Here is a 12,353-nt window from a genome sequence, read left to right as displayed (position 1 = left end):
AAACCCTTAAAAACAAACAAACAAAAAAAACACCCACAACTTGGGACTTCCCTGGTGGCATAGTTGTTAAAACTCCACGCTCCCAATGCAGGGGGCCCAGGTTTGATCCCTGATCAGGGAACTAGATCCCACATGCCTGCCGCAACTAAGGAGCCCACGAGCTACAACTAAGAAGCCCACGAGCCACAACTAAGACCCAGAGCAACCAAAAAAAAAAAAAAAAAAAATACCACAACTTGATTTTTGCATCTCACTCTCTTTAAAATGCAGTCAGTGGGATGACTCAGGGGAGGGGAAACTTTTCTGCTCAGTCTGAGGTAAGGACAGTCCTTCTGAGACAATCATGAGAATGCCCAGACCCATGTAGAATGTTCTGGTCCAGAAAAAGGGGCAGAGGTCAGCTTCTTCTCTCCCCAGCCCTGTACCCCATAGTCCAGGCTGCCATTTCTACCCAGCCAGGCTTTGAGCAGTAGGGAAGGAAGAGCACTAAAGGGAGGATGGGGAAAGTTCTGACCTCGCTGGTTCCGTGGTGAGCTGGCTTGATGCTCTCTGAGCCTGAAGCCGTCTTTCTTGTGGGTAGACTCACGGGGGTGTCTGAGGCTCCCAGGGGGCCCGTGCTCTCCCTCTGCCCTCCCACACAGAGCCCTCCCCCGACCCCGCCCTCTTCCAGAATATTCTCTTAGGCAGGTACTGGACAAGCTGCCTATCAGTTCTCCTTGCCCATTTGGGCCTCAGGAAACACCCTCTGGCATGACAGTCATCCTCTCCCCTGACAGAGGCCCCTTGAGCTTTCTCCAGTCCCCAGTGTCCCCCACCTTCAGGGATCATGTGTCAAGCTCTCTTCATTAAAGTGAAGGAGGTGGCAGGCCTCTCACACCCTGGGCCCCCTCGTAGCCCACCCCCTACACAGAAGCTTTCTTCAAAGAAATTTCCCACAAATCCTCTTTCCCCTTCCCTTTTCTCAGTGTCTGACATTCAAGGGTCATGGCATTCTCTGTCATTTTCTTGCAAATTTCAGCGACCTTGCTCAGCCCATGAGGGCTTTGCTATTGTCCAAACGGGGTGAAGAGTGCCATTTTAGCATCACTTCCACTCTGATTGTAACTGGCCAGGGAAGGAGGAAGGACTAAAGAGGACCTGGCTTTGTGGAGAGGAAAGTTTGGGTTTTTTTAGTTGGTGGGGGCTAGGATTTTTAAATCCTATTTTAAATCGATAAAGTAATATATGTTTATTGTAGAAAATTCAAACAAGCATGAAGAAGAATAACGAAAATTACCCCTCATTCTGCCCCCAGAGACAAATGCTGTAAAAATGTAAAGTCTTGTTTTCTGTTCACATATATGGCAGGATAATTTGCTTTTCCCTTTGCATTGCCTCTGCCCCCCTTCTCCATTGTAGGAGGTAGCTTGGTTACCACAGTATCCCTGGCGAGAGACCAGGGGAAGGTGCTTTTTCAGAGCCGAGTGGCAGAGCTTCCTAAAGAGAATCTCTGCTTCCACCTTTTGAGGATGTCTGAGCTCACCTGAGGAGTTCTTCCTAAGTGTTCTTGGGGTATGGTGGGGGTAGGGCTGTGGCTTTAAGAACAGCGAGAAGGAAGGGGGAGGGAGAGGGGAGGGGAAGGGAGAGTAGAGAGGGAAGGGCTTCCCAATTGGGAAAGAGGCAGGGCCTGGAGGGGATGGCTGTGAGGATGTCTAGGGAGGCTGAATCCCAGACACCCCCAACTTCTCCAACCCCCATCCCCAAGGAAGCAGGGGTTGGGGCCCTCTTGCTAGTGTGGACAGAGGGGAGAGGAAAGGAGCCCCCAAGTGAGACTGAATTTCCCACTGGTCCGCTTGAAAAATTGAGACAAACATGCTATTTCTTACATATCTAAGCTTGTGGCTGTGTATCTGTACATACTACTCTCTCTCTTTCTCTAATAATTTTTAGAAATTGTGGTATATACTGACCATAGTAGATTCTGTAGCTAGATTAAGTACCCTGTGTTCTCCTTGTAATACATCATGAGTACTCTCCTCTATCATGGAATATACTCTGAATTAATTCTTTGAGATATAATTCACATACATAAAATCCACCATTTTAAGGTGTGCTGTTCAGTGGTTTTTACTATCTTCACTCTGTTGTACAGCTATCACCACTATCTCATTCCAGAACATTTCCGTCATCCCAGAAAGAAACTGACCTACTAGTGGTTAGTCCCAATTCTCCCCTTTCCCCTATCTCCTGACAACCACTAATCTACTTTCTATCTATGGACTTGCCATTCTGTATAAGTCATATAAATGGAATCATATGAATAGAATTATGTCTGGCTTCTTTCGCTTAGCATAATGTTTTCAAGTTTCATCCATGTTATAGCATATAACAGTACTCCCTTTCTATAGCTGAATAGTGTTTTATCATAAGGATATGCCACATTTTGTTTGTCTCCTCCTTAGCTGACCGACATTTGGGTTGTTTCCACTTCTGGGATATTATGAATAATGCTGCTATGAGCATCTGTATACTACAAAGTTTTGTCTGGACAAATGTTTTCATTTCTCTTGGATATATACGTAGGAGTAGGATTGCTGGGTTATGGTAATTCTATATTTAGCTTCTTGAGGAACTGCCAGGCTGTTTTCCACAGTGGCGACACCATTTTACGTTCCCATCAACAACGTATGAGGATTCCAATTTCTCCACATCCTCACCAACACTGGTTATTTTCCTTTTTTTTAAATTATAGCCTTTGTGGTTTTGATTTGCATTTCCCTAATGACTAACCATGTTGGGTATGAATATGCTTTTAAACTGTGATTTTAGTGGCTGTGTAAATTCCATGGTACATTACTATAATGTATTTTTTAATTGGCTACTACTGACTATTCAAGCTGTTTCTATTTTTCTAATTCATGCAGATATATAAGCCTTTGTATACCGTAATTATCTCTGATGCAATTTCATTCTTTCATTCAACATCTATCTACTAAGCCAGGCCTATTCTAGGTGGGTGCTGAACAAAACAGATCCAACGCCTGCCTTCCTGAAGCATACAGTCTAGTGATTTGTAAACAATCGTGCAAAGCAGTTGATCACTACAAAGACTGATGAGTATTATTAAGGAAAAGTTCAGGGGACACATGTGAGAGGAGCGTGTCATTCAGAGCAGGAGGCCAGGCAAGGCCCGAGGAGGGGGAGTTAGCCAGGGGCAGGATGGAGGCAGGGAAGGGCATTCAGGCAGAGGCAACAGCACGTGTGAATCCCTTGAGATGGGAAAAGGCTTTGCCTATTTCAGTGACTCACTGTAGACCTGAGTGTCTGGGTAGACACAAGGCAAGAGGGAAGAGGGGGTGACTTGGAAGGGATCCAAGTGGAAGGAGGATGGACTGGACTGATTGACAGCCAGCTGTGGGATGGCTAAATACGCAGACAACTGTTTGGGCTCCGGATTGGTGTCCCAGCCCCAAGTCTCTTCCCCTCCACCTGCTGCTGCCATGGCACGGCCCACTGGGGAGGGATCCTGACTGGGGTGAGGGCTGGCCTGAGCAGTCTTTCCTCTCTCCCTGAAGAAGGTGTGGTCATCTCGTGAGGATCAGGGTCAGCCAGGAGGGTCCAGCTCAGTGAGCAGCAGAAGCAGAGCCAAAGCTGAGCTGTAGGTGACCCGGTGGTGCGTGAGGAAGGCCAGGCCCGGAGCGGGCAGGCGGAGCAGCAGGTCCCGGCCCGCGGGAAGCCAAGGCGGGCGTCCGTGTGGCGTGACCTGGGCGTGGCTGGCAGCGGGGAGCCTGTAAGAGGCAGGGTAGGAGCTCAGGGCCCCCAACGGGGATGAAGCCTGGCCATGCCACAGCCCTGCTAAAGGTCCTTCCAGGGCTCCGTACTGCTGGGTCATCTGTCCCCCACTAGACTGTGAGCTTTCTGAGGGCCCAGTGCTTTAGAATAAGTGAGCAGTGCTCGCTTCGGCAGCACATATACTAAAGTTGGAACGATACAGAGATGATTAGCATGGCCCCTGAGCAAGGATGACATGCAAATTCGTGAAGCATTCCATATTTTTTAAAGCAATTATACTCCAATAAAGATGTTAAAAAAAAAAATAGAATAAGTGAGCAGATGGGACTTTTGACCCGGGACTGCAGACAACACTGACCTTTCCTAGAGCAGGACTGGGGGCCCTGAGGGGGATGGAGAAGGACGAAGGTCCGACTTAGTCTGCTCAGGGACTTCTTCGGCCCCTTGTCAAGGAGGACACTCAGAACTCAGAAAACACTGTCCCCGCCCCTGACCCTCAGGGATAGCCATGCCCAAAGAGGGGTGGCCACAGCCCCTGGCCGGAGAAAAATCAAGGGGTGGCCGTGCTCTTTCCAAGTTCCTCAAGTTCGATTCCGCGTTGGCCCAAAGTGGGTTTGGGGTGGAGAGGTGGCTTTTAGAATTTGGGGAGTAGAGGCCTTTGGAACTTCGAGAACCTTGGAAACTTTCAAGCTTTCGGAATCTTTAGGAGTCTTAAAATCTTAGAAATTTTAGAACCGTTGGAATCTTAAAATCTGGAGCACTTTTAAGATCTTGGACTCTTGACATTCTGGAATGTAGAGGGATTGAAACTGGGGGGTTCTTCTTCTTCTTTCCATTTTTTTTCTTTTTGGCCATGCCGCGCGGCTTGTGGGATCTTAGTTCCCTGACCAGGGATCAAACCTGGGCCCTCAGGAATGAAAGCACGGAGTCCTAACCACTGGACCGCCAGGGTGTTCCCAAACTGGGGCGTTCTGATCTTGGAGTGGAAAGTGCCTTTTTGGTGTAGGGATGGACACTCGCCCGCAGACCTGATCCCTCTCTTCCCACCAGTCCTTGGAGCCCAGTGTTTCAAATATCCTGGTCTTGTCCAGCTTTTCATTTAAGATTTTAAAAACAAAATTGTATTTATCATCTTAAATTTTTTTTTTTTTTTAATTTTTGATGTCGTGTTTCTTAAGCAAATGATGACAATATTTATTGCCTAATTGGGTTTTTAAGGTTCCAGATTTTTTTTTTTTTAAGATGATTGTTGCCTCTCATGTCACCAATTCACCAAACATTCACGCTGGAATGGGGCGTAGAAATCACCTACCTTTTCAGATGGGGAAACTGAGGACCAGCGGGGGTGGGGGATTTGTTCAGGGTCCTCTGGTGACTCAGAGTCAGATCTGGGCTTCTTGGCTTCTGCATCCAAGCTGTACCCACCACCTCCCTTTGTGACCACCCAGCTCCCCTGTTCTTGGTAGCTGCCCCATCTGCTCGGGCTGAGGATTTTCCATGCTTTCCCACAGCTTTCTCCCACGTCCAAGTTTCCTCTCTACAAGATGGGCCCAGAGATTCTGGAGCCAGGTTGAGGCCCACGTGCCTGGAACGTGAGATGCATGTAAAGAGCAGAGACCCTGCCAGATCACTTCCAGCAATCAGGGTACACCAGGAAATGAGGGAAACAGCAACTCCACAGCAGCTCAGCCAGGGCTCTGGAGTCTGGAAAGCTCTTCGGAGAACTGGAGGGTTGTTTGGGTCCGGGTCCTTCATCTCCTGCAGTAGCTTGCGCTGGTGCCTCCCCGTGGAGGCTTCTCAGCCCCTCTCTGCCTCTTCCTCCACCGACCACTGTCGCCTACTGCATCCTCTCCGTCTCAGTGTTTCTGTTTCTTTGTGGCCTCTGCCTCCTCATGGTTTCTCCTGCCTATGGCTCCCATGAGCACACACCCTCTGCAGCCCCAGAGTTCCTCTTTCCTTCGTGTATCTCGGCTATGGCTGTCACTCCCAACTTCTCAGCTTACACTCAATGTCCCCCTACAAGAGGACTTGATTGGTTTGGAAGTCCCCACTAGGACAGGCCCTGGAATAAATGGACTCTCACACACGGGCTCTGATTCTTTGACACCAACTAGGTGTCCAGCGATTCAATTTCATACTAACTCGCCGAGTCAGTGCAGAACCCACAGGTTTAGGGCTCAGTCCCTCAAGACTGTCTCCACTTCAGATGCCGGTCACAAGTCCCAGGGACAACCTGGGATTGAGGCTATGAATTCTGGGGTTCTCACAACCCCCTTCTCAGGTTCCATAATTTGCTAGAACAACTCACAAAACTCGGGAACATGCTTTACTATTATCAGTTTATTATAAAGGATACAACTCAGAAGCAGCCAACTGGAAGAGGATGAAATATGGTGGGGACGGGGAGGGGAGTGGGATTTCACAGAGCATCCAGCCCTCTTAGGGCACACCACCCTCCCAGCAAGTCCATTTATTCACCAACCAAGAAGCTCTCCAAACTCTGTTGTTTAGGAGGGTTTTACTCAAGTTTCATTATATAGGCATGATAGATTTAATCCTTGGCCATTGGTGATTGAATTCAATCTCCAGCCTCTCTCCCCTCCCGGGAGGTTGAAGTGGGGGTGAGGACAGCCAGCCCCATCCTGAACCTATCTAGGGTCTCCCCATGGGTCATCTCATTAGCATACAAAAGACAACAAATTTCAAGGGATTTAGGACCTCTGGGCCAGGAAGCAGTGACTACGACCAAATATTAGCTTTTTTATTATACCATACTGACCACTTCTCCGGCCACTTGTCAACTTCAAGATTGGCTGCTCTTGGGTCAAACACCCACTTTGGTCCAGGCAGCCCTGGCCAAGGTGGAAGGAGGGCTCAGAGTAGTGTGTGGTGGCCCATGTGTAAGCTGCTCAGGCTGGGAATGGACATGACAGGTGACAGAAGCGTCTGGGCAACTGGGGGTTACTCAGCCTGGCTGCACAAGACCAGGATATTTGAAACACTGGGCTCCGAGGACTGGTGGGAAGAGAGGGATCAGGTCTGCGGGCGAGTGTCCATCCCTACACCAAAAAGGCACTTTCCACTCCAAGATCAGAACGCCCCAGTTTGGGAACACCCTGGCGGTCCAGTGGTTAGGACTCCGTGCTTTCATTCCTGAGGGCCCAGGTTTGATCCCTGGTCAGGGAACTAAGATCCCACAAGCCGCGCGGCATGGCCAAAAAGAAAAAAAAATGGAAAGAAGAAGAAGAACCCCCCAGTTTCAATCCCTCTACATTCCAGAATGTCAAGAGTCCAAGATCTTAAAAGTGCTCCAGATTTTAAGATTCCAACGGTTCTAAAATTTCTAAGATTTTAAGACTTCTAAAGATTCTGACAGCTTGAAAGTTTCCAAGGTTCTCGAAGTTCCAAAGGCCTCTACTCCCCAAATTCTAAAAGCCACCTCTTCACCCCAAACCCACTTTGGGCCAATGCGGAATCGAACTTGGGGAACTTGGAAAGAGCACGGCCACCCCTTGATTTTTCTCCGGCCAGGGGCTGTGGCCACCCCTCTTTGGGCATGGCTATCCCTGAGGGTCAGGGGCGGGGACAGTGTTTTCTGAGTTCTGAGTGTCCTCCTTGACAAGGGGCCGAAGAAGTCCCTGAGCAGACTAAGTCGGACCTTCGTCCTTCTCCATCCCCCTCAGGGCCCCCAGTCCTGCTCTAGGAAAGGTCAGTGTTGTCTGCGGTCCCAGGCCAAAAGTCCCGTCTGCTCACTTATTCTTTTTTTTTTTTTTAAACATCTTTATTGGAGTATAATTGCTTTAAAAAATATGGAACGCTTCACGAATTTGCATGTCATCCTTGCGCACGGGCCATGCTAATCGTCTCTGTATGTTCCAACTTTAGTATATGTGCTGCCGAAGCGAGCACTGCTCACTTATTCTAAAGCACTGGGCCCTCAGAAAGCTCACAGTCTAGTGGGGGACAGATGACCCAGCAGTACGGAGCCCTGGAAGGACCTTTAGCAGGGCTGTGGCATGGCCAGGCTTCATCCCCGTTGGGGGCCCTGAGCTCCTACCCTGCCTCTTACAGGCTCCCCGCTGCCAGCCACGCCCAGGTCACGCCACACGGACGCCCACCTTGGCTTCCCGCGGGCCGGGACCTGCTGCTCCGCCTGCCCGCTCCAGGCCCGGCCCTCCTCACGCTCCACCGGGTCGCCTACAGCTCAGCTTCGGCTCTGCTTCTGCTGCTCACTGAGCTGGACCCTCCTGACTGACCCTGATCCTCACGAGATGACCACACCTTCCCTCAGGGAGAGAGGAAAGACTGCTCAGGCCAGCCCTCACCCCAGTCAGGATCCCTCCCCAGTGGGCCGTGCCATGGCAGCAGCAGGTGGAGGGGAAGAGACTTGGGGCTGGGACACAAATCCCGAGCCCAAAATTGACTGTATACCCCCCTGGCTGTGAACGCTGAAAACTTCCATTTCCTCCATATCAAGGGAGATTTTCCTTCCTACATCTCAAAGTTACAGAGTAATTGGACCCCTTACCTGTTAGAGGACCCACCACTGCACTCCTCCCCTCCCCGAGGCCCCTCTGTGACCACACAGACTCCCCCTAACCCTGAGTAATCTCCCCCAAGCAGCAGCACAGAAGAGGCAGGGCTGAGGGTCAGGGCCGGAGAGTCAGAGACTGGGTTTTAACACAAGGGCTAATTGTGGGTCCCAGGACAGCCCTGCCTGGCTCCATTCATAAAAACACTATTTTTAGCCCAGGACTGGCTGCCTGCGGTCCCAGTGGGGGTGACCAGGCCATGTGTCACATCTGAGTGATCATGGACTCACTCTGACCAGGAAACAGGCCCACGGGGACCAGCTGCTGCATCCCAGGGCTGCCACCACATCTGGGAGGAGGTCGATGTTCAGCAGGACTGGAAGTTTAAACCTTCTAACACCCAAGAGTGTGGGTGTGTGGCGTGGAAGCAAGAATTAACACACCTCGAAAACTTCCTAGTGCCAAGTGCTGTTCTGACTGAACGTGTATTAACCTATTTAATCCTTACTATGGGGTAGATACTATTATTATCCCCATTTTATAGATAAGGAAACTGAGGCTGGAGCCATTACTTTAACCTCCTTGAGTCCACATGGTAGTAGTGGGTGGAGCAGGGGGATTTGAAGCCAGGCTGTTGAGCTCCAGCATCCATGCTCTTACTGTCCAGTCCCTTGGAATCTGGACCATGGGCACTCTGTCAGCTACTGCCTCTAGGTCTCTCCGATTCAGGCTCCAGAGCCTAGTCCCACTCTTAGCCCACAGAGTTCTCTGGGATCACAGGGAACATCCAGTCTTACCCTCCTTTGGAGGTGAGGGAATTGAGGCCCAGGAAGGAGTCCAAAGTTATGGAGTCAGACGGCTCCAATTCCGAGGCCCAGACAATTCCTACTGAATCATTCTGTGAGACAAGTTCACCTCATAACCTGCCCGACACCTCAGCCTATCCTTGGCTCCAGAACTCAGTACCTGGGCTCTTTCGAGCAGGGAGCCTGGGCTCTGGAAGCAGATTTGAGTCCTGCTCCTGACTTGCTGTGTGACCCTGGGCAAGTCACCTCACGTCTCTGAGCCTCAGCTTCCTCCCCTGTAAAATGGGAGCGATTGGGCTACCTTCCTGAGGCTGTGGGCTGGGTATAAGTTGCCTGAGGTTTCAATAAGTGTGAGTTTCCTTACCCTGGGCTTTTCAAATCATTAAGTAATCTCTCCTGTGAACAAGATGCATGGTGTGAACTTGCCCAGGGCTACTTCTGGAAACGGAAGATGGTGGGATTGTAGATACTGTAACCAGCTGTTGGGGAGACATTTGGAGCAAATCATGCCATGCCGACATCTGCCTCGTCCTCAGATTCCCAGCGGAAGAGAATGTGGCAGAAGAGACAGGGGAGACGTGGTCTGTCCATCCTCTGAACAAGTTGCCCAGATACGAAAGCAGAACAAGCATTGCAGACTTCAAGTCCACCTTAGCCACATCCCCTCTAGGTGACCTTGGGTCAGCCTCTGCCTCTCCCAAGGTCTCAGTCTCCCAGATGCTGAGAGAGGCCGGGGCTCTATCAGGGCCCTGGTTTTCTGTGACATGACCGGAGCAAGCCCCCCTTTCAGGGCCTTGTGTGCTTCACCACCACTACCACACACACACACACACACACACACACAGATATCTCACACCCTGCGTCTCTGCTCAGGGGATTTCCACAGCCTAGCTTCTGGGCTCACTCTGGACTTGCCCATGACCCAAGTGAGCAGCTCCCCGTGATGGTCTCAGTCCCTGAGTCCCATGGCCTACAAGCTCAGCTCCCCACAGGTGACTTTTTCCAGTGTTGAATCCTAGTTGCAAATCTCCTGGCCAGAGAATCTGAGTGGCCCAAGCGAGATCGAGCGGGCCAGTGAGCTGGGTCATGTGTCATAGGCTAGGGGTGGAGCAGTTGCTCCAAGAACAGGGTGTGGATAAGGAAGAAATCAAAGCACCTCTAATTCAGAAGCAAAACAAATACACCTGGAATGTAAATTCGTTATTTATCTACACGAACTCCTCATTTATCCAGAAAACTATCAGAGGCATCTGGAACTGGGCTTTAAATTACAAAGAAAAAGCTACCCCCATCTCCCAGCTGCCAAGATAAACGTTAAAAGTTCATGCCCTTAACTCATCTGAGAATCTTCTCATTTGTTGCTTATCAACTCTAACAATACAACTTTAACACACATGGGTTATTGGTTTTCCACTAGAGGGCATCATCATGACCATGCTGTGAAGGAGAAATGTTTTAAAACATAAACATAAAAGCAAAACAAAACTTTTAAAAACAAACACAGAGATTTAGCATCTTGGGCGACTTTTTGTGGCCCGGCCAAGCAACTGCCCAATTTAGGAGTCCATACAAGCATCACGCATACAATAGTTGAAGCTCACAGTGACAGCCCTTGGGCATCAAGAAAGAGTAAAATTACGTTCCCTCAATGGTTAACACACCGGAGCTGGATTACCCAGGTTCAAATCCTGACTTCCCCCCATCCTAGCTGTTCGACCTTGCCAATGTTTTTTTAGTCTGAGCCTCTGTTTCCTCATCTGCAAAATGAGAACAATGCCAAATCTACCTTCTTTGCAGGATTATCGTGACGCTTTACATTGTGGTAAATGTAAAGCTCTTGGAACAATGGTCAACACTAGCTAATATTAGTACTTTCATTGTATGGTCAGAAATTGTTAATGTGGACATATGTCCCTTGATACTAAATAAATGAAATTTTAAAAGCAAAAACAAATTTATGTTCCCTGACCTCCATTTAAGATGGTATAAATAGGTAACACATTATGAAAGACTTCCATTTAATATAAAAAGGAAGAAAAAAAATTTTTTTTTTAGTTTCTCACAGAAGGAATAAACCACGTCTGGAAAATGCATTCTTATGGAATAATGCAGTTATAATTGATGTATGACTATATAAGGGTTTACAAGCCAATCCAATGAAAATAATAAATGGAACAATTTTGAAACCAAACTCTATAACTAGCAGCTAGAGTTTCATCATTGTAGGAATAAAGTGCTTTAACAGTGACTTCAGTTGGATGGAGGACCTCAGGGACCTTGCCAAGAGCTTGAAAGCAGATGATTTTCAGGAGCGATGTCCAGTGCCGAACCACTACATAATTTTACCCTCTCGCCTCAGGCGAGACCCTCGTACGTGGTTATAAGGGGGAAAAGGAGACCGTGCAAAACTGTAGTGTGTTCAAATTTAAGACTCGGAGGGAAAATCCCTTGGGTCTTTGGGGCAGTGTGTCCCAAAGTGGATCCCCAAAAGTAAGCACATTGAAATCAATTGGAAGCTCATAAAACTTTAGGACATCTGGGGGAGGAATCTTAAACACATTCCCTAAGTGATTCTGATACATGTGGTCCATGGATCACACGTTGAGAAACACTCCTCGTCCCACTTCACAGATGGGGAAGTCAAGGCCCAGAGAGGAAAAGAACTAAGACTTGAAGTCACACAGCAAGTCAGAAGCTGAGCTGGCCTCTGGCCTGTCCAGGGCTCCTTTCCACCAGATTCCGCCTACCCACGGACTGCCTCCCGGGGCTGCTAACATTCCAAGGAAACTTGTAACAGGAAAGGAAATGTCAGCTGTGCCTGTTCCGATGTTCAAGCGGCCATCGTGACTCCAGGTTCTGCCAGACACAGCCCTCAGAGTTTGGGCAGCCAAGCTCCATGAGACCGATTTTTCCAGATGGGATTGGGGATGGGATTACAAAAGCCAGCATTTATTTTTATTTCCCCAAGAAAATAAATCGGCAGTTTTGCTCCAAGAAAAGTGATCAGAGGAAGCAGTGTTCCCAGCCAGGAGGAGGTCCTGGACCCTGGCCAGCCCCTCGCAGCCCCCTCCAGTGCTGCCTTAACATCCTGAAGGTGTCTCGCATGGAGTCGGGTCCTTAGACAAAGCGCCTTTTGGGCTTCGGATTCAAGAACTCTCTCCTGTCGACAGTGGTGGCTACAGGGCTCCGGAGGTGGAGGGTTACTTTCTTCCTGGGGACAAAAGGAATTTTCCCCAGCGTCTCC

At 49.2% G+C, this 12,353-nt stretch overlaps 2 non-coding genes across 2 annotated transcripts; one reads left to right on the top strand and one right to left on the bottom strand.

The window, feature by feature from the left end:
- The first annotated feature begins 3,929 nt into the window (after window positions 1-3,929).
- LOC112411591 (U6 spliceosomal RNA) lies at window positions 3,930-4,036 on the top strand. The gene has a single exon (XR_003005671.1). It is a non-coding gene; the product is annotated as a U6 spliceosomal RNA (small nuclear RNA).
- Window positions 4,037-7,574: 3,538 nt separating this feature from the next.
- On the bottom strand, window positions 7,575-7,680 carry LOC112411569 (U6 spliceosomal RNA). Its single transcript, XR_003005652.1, has one exon. It is a non-coding gene; the product is annotated as a U6 spliceosomal RNA (small nuclear RNA).
- Between the last annotated feature and the right edge of the window lie 4,673 nt (window positions 7,681-12,353).

The sequence above is a fragment of the Neophocaena asiaeorientalis genome, unplaced genomic scaffold (genome assembly GCF_003031525.2).
Source record: "Neophocaena asiaeorientalis asiaeorientalis breed wild unplaced genomic scaffold, Neophocaena_asiaeorientalis_V1.1 scaffold78, whole genome shotgun sequence".
Classification (NCBI taxonomy): domain Eukaryota; kingdom Metazoa; phylum Chordata; class Mammalia; order Artiodactyla; family Phocoenidae; genus Neophocaena; species Neophocaena asiaeorientalis.
The sequence above is the reverse complement of the archived record's forward strand: the minus strand, read 5'-3'. Positions and strand labels throughout refer to the sequence as shown.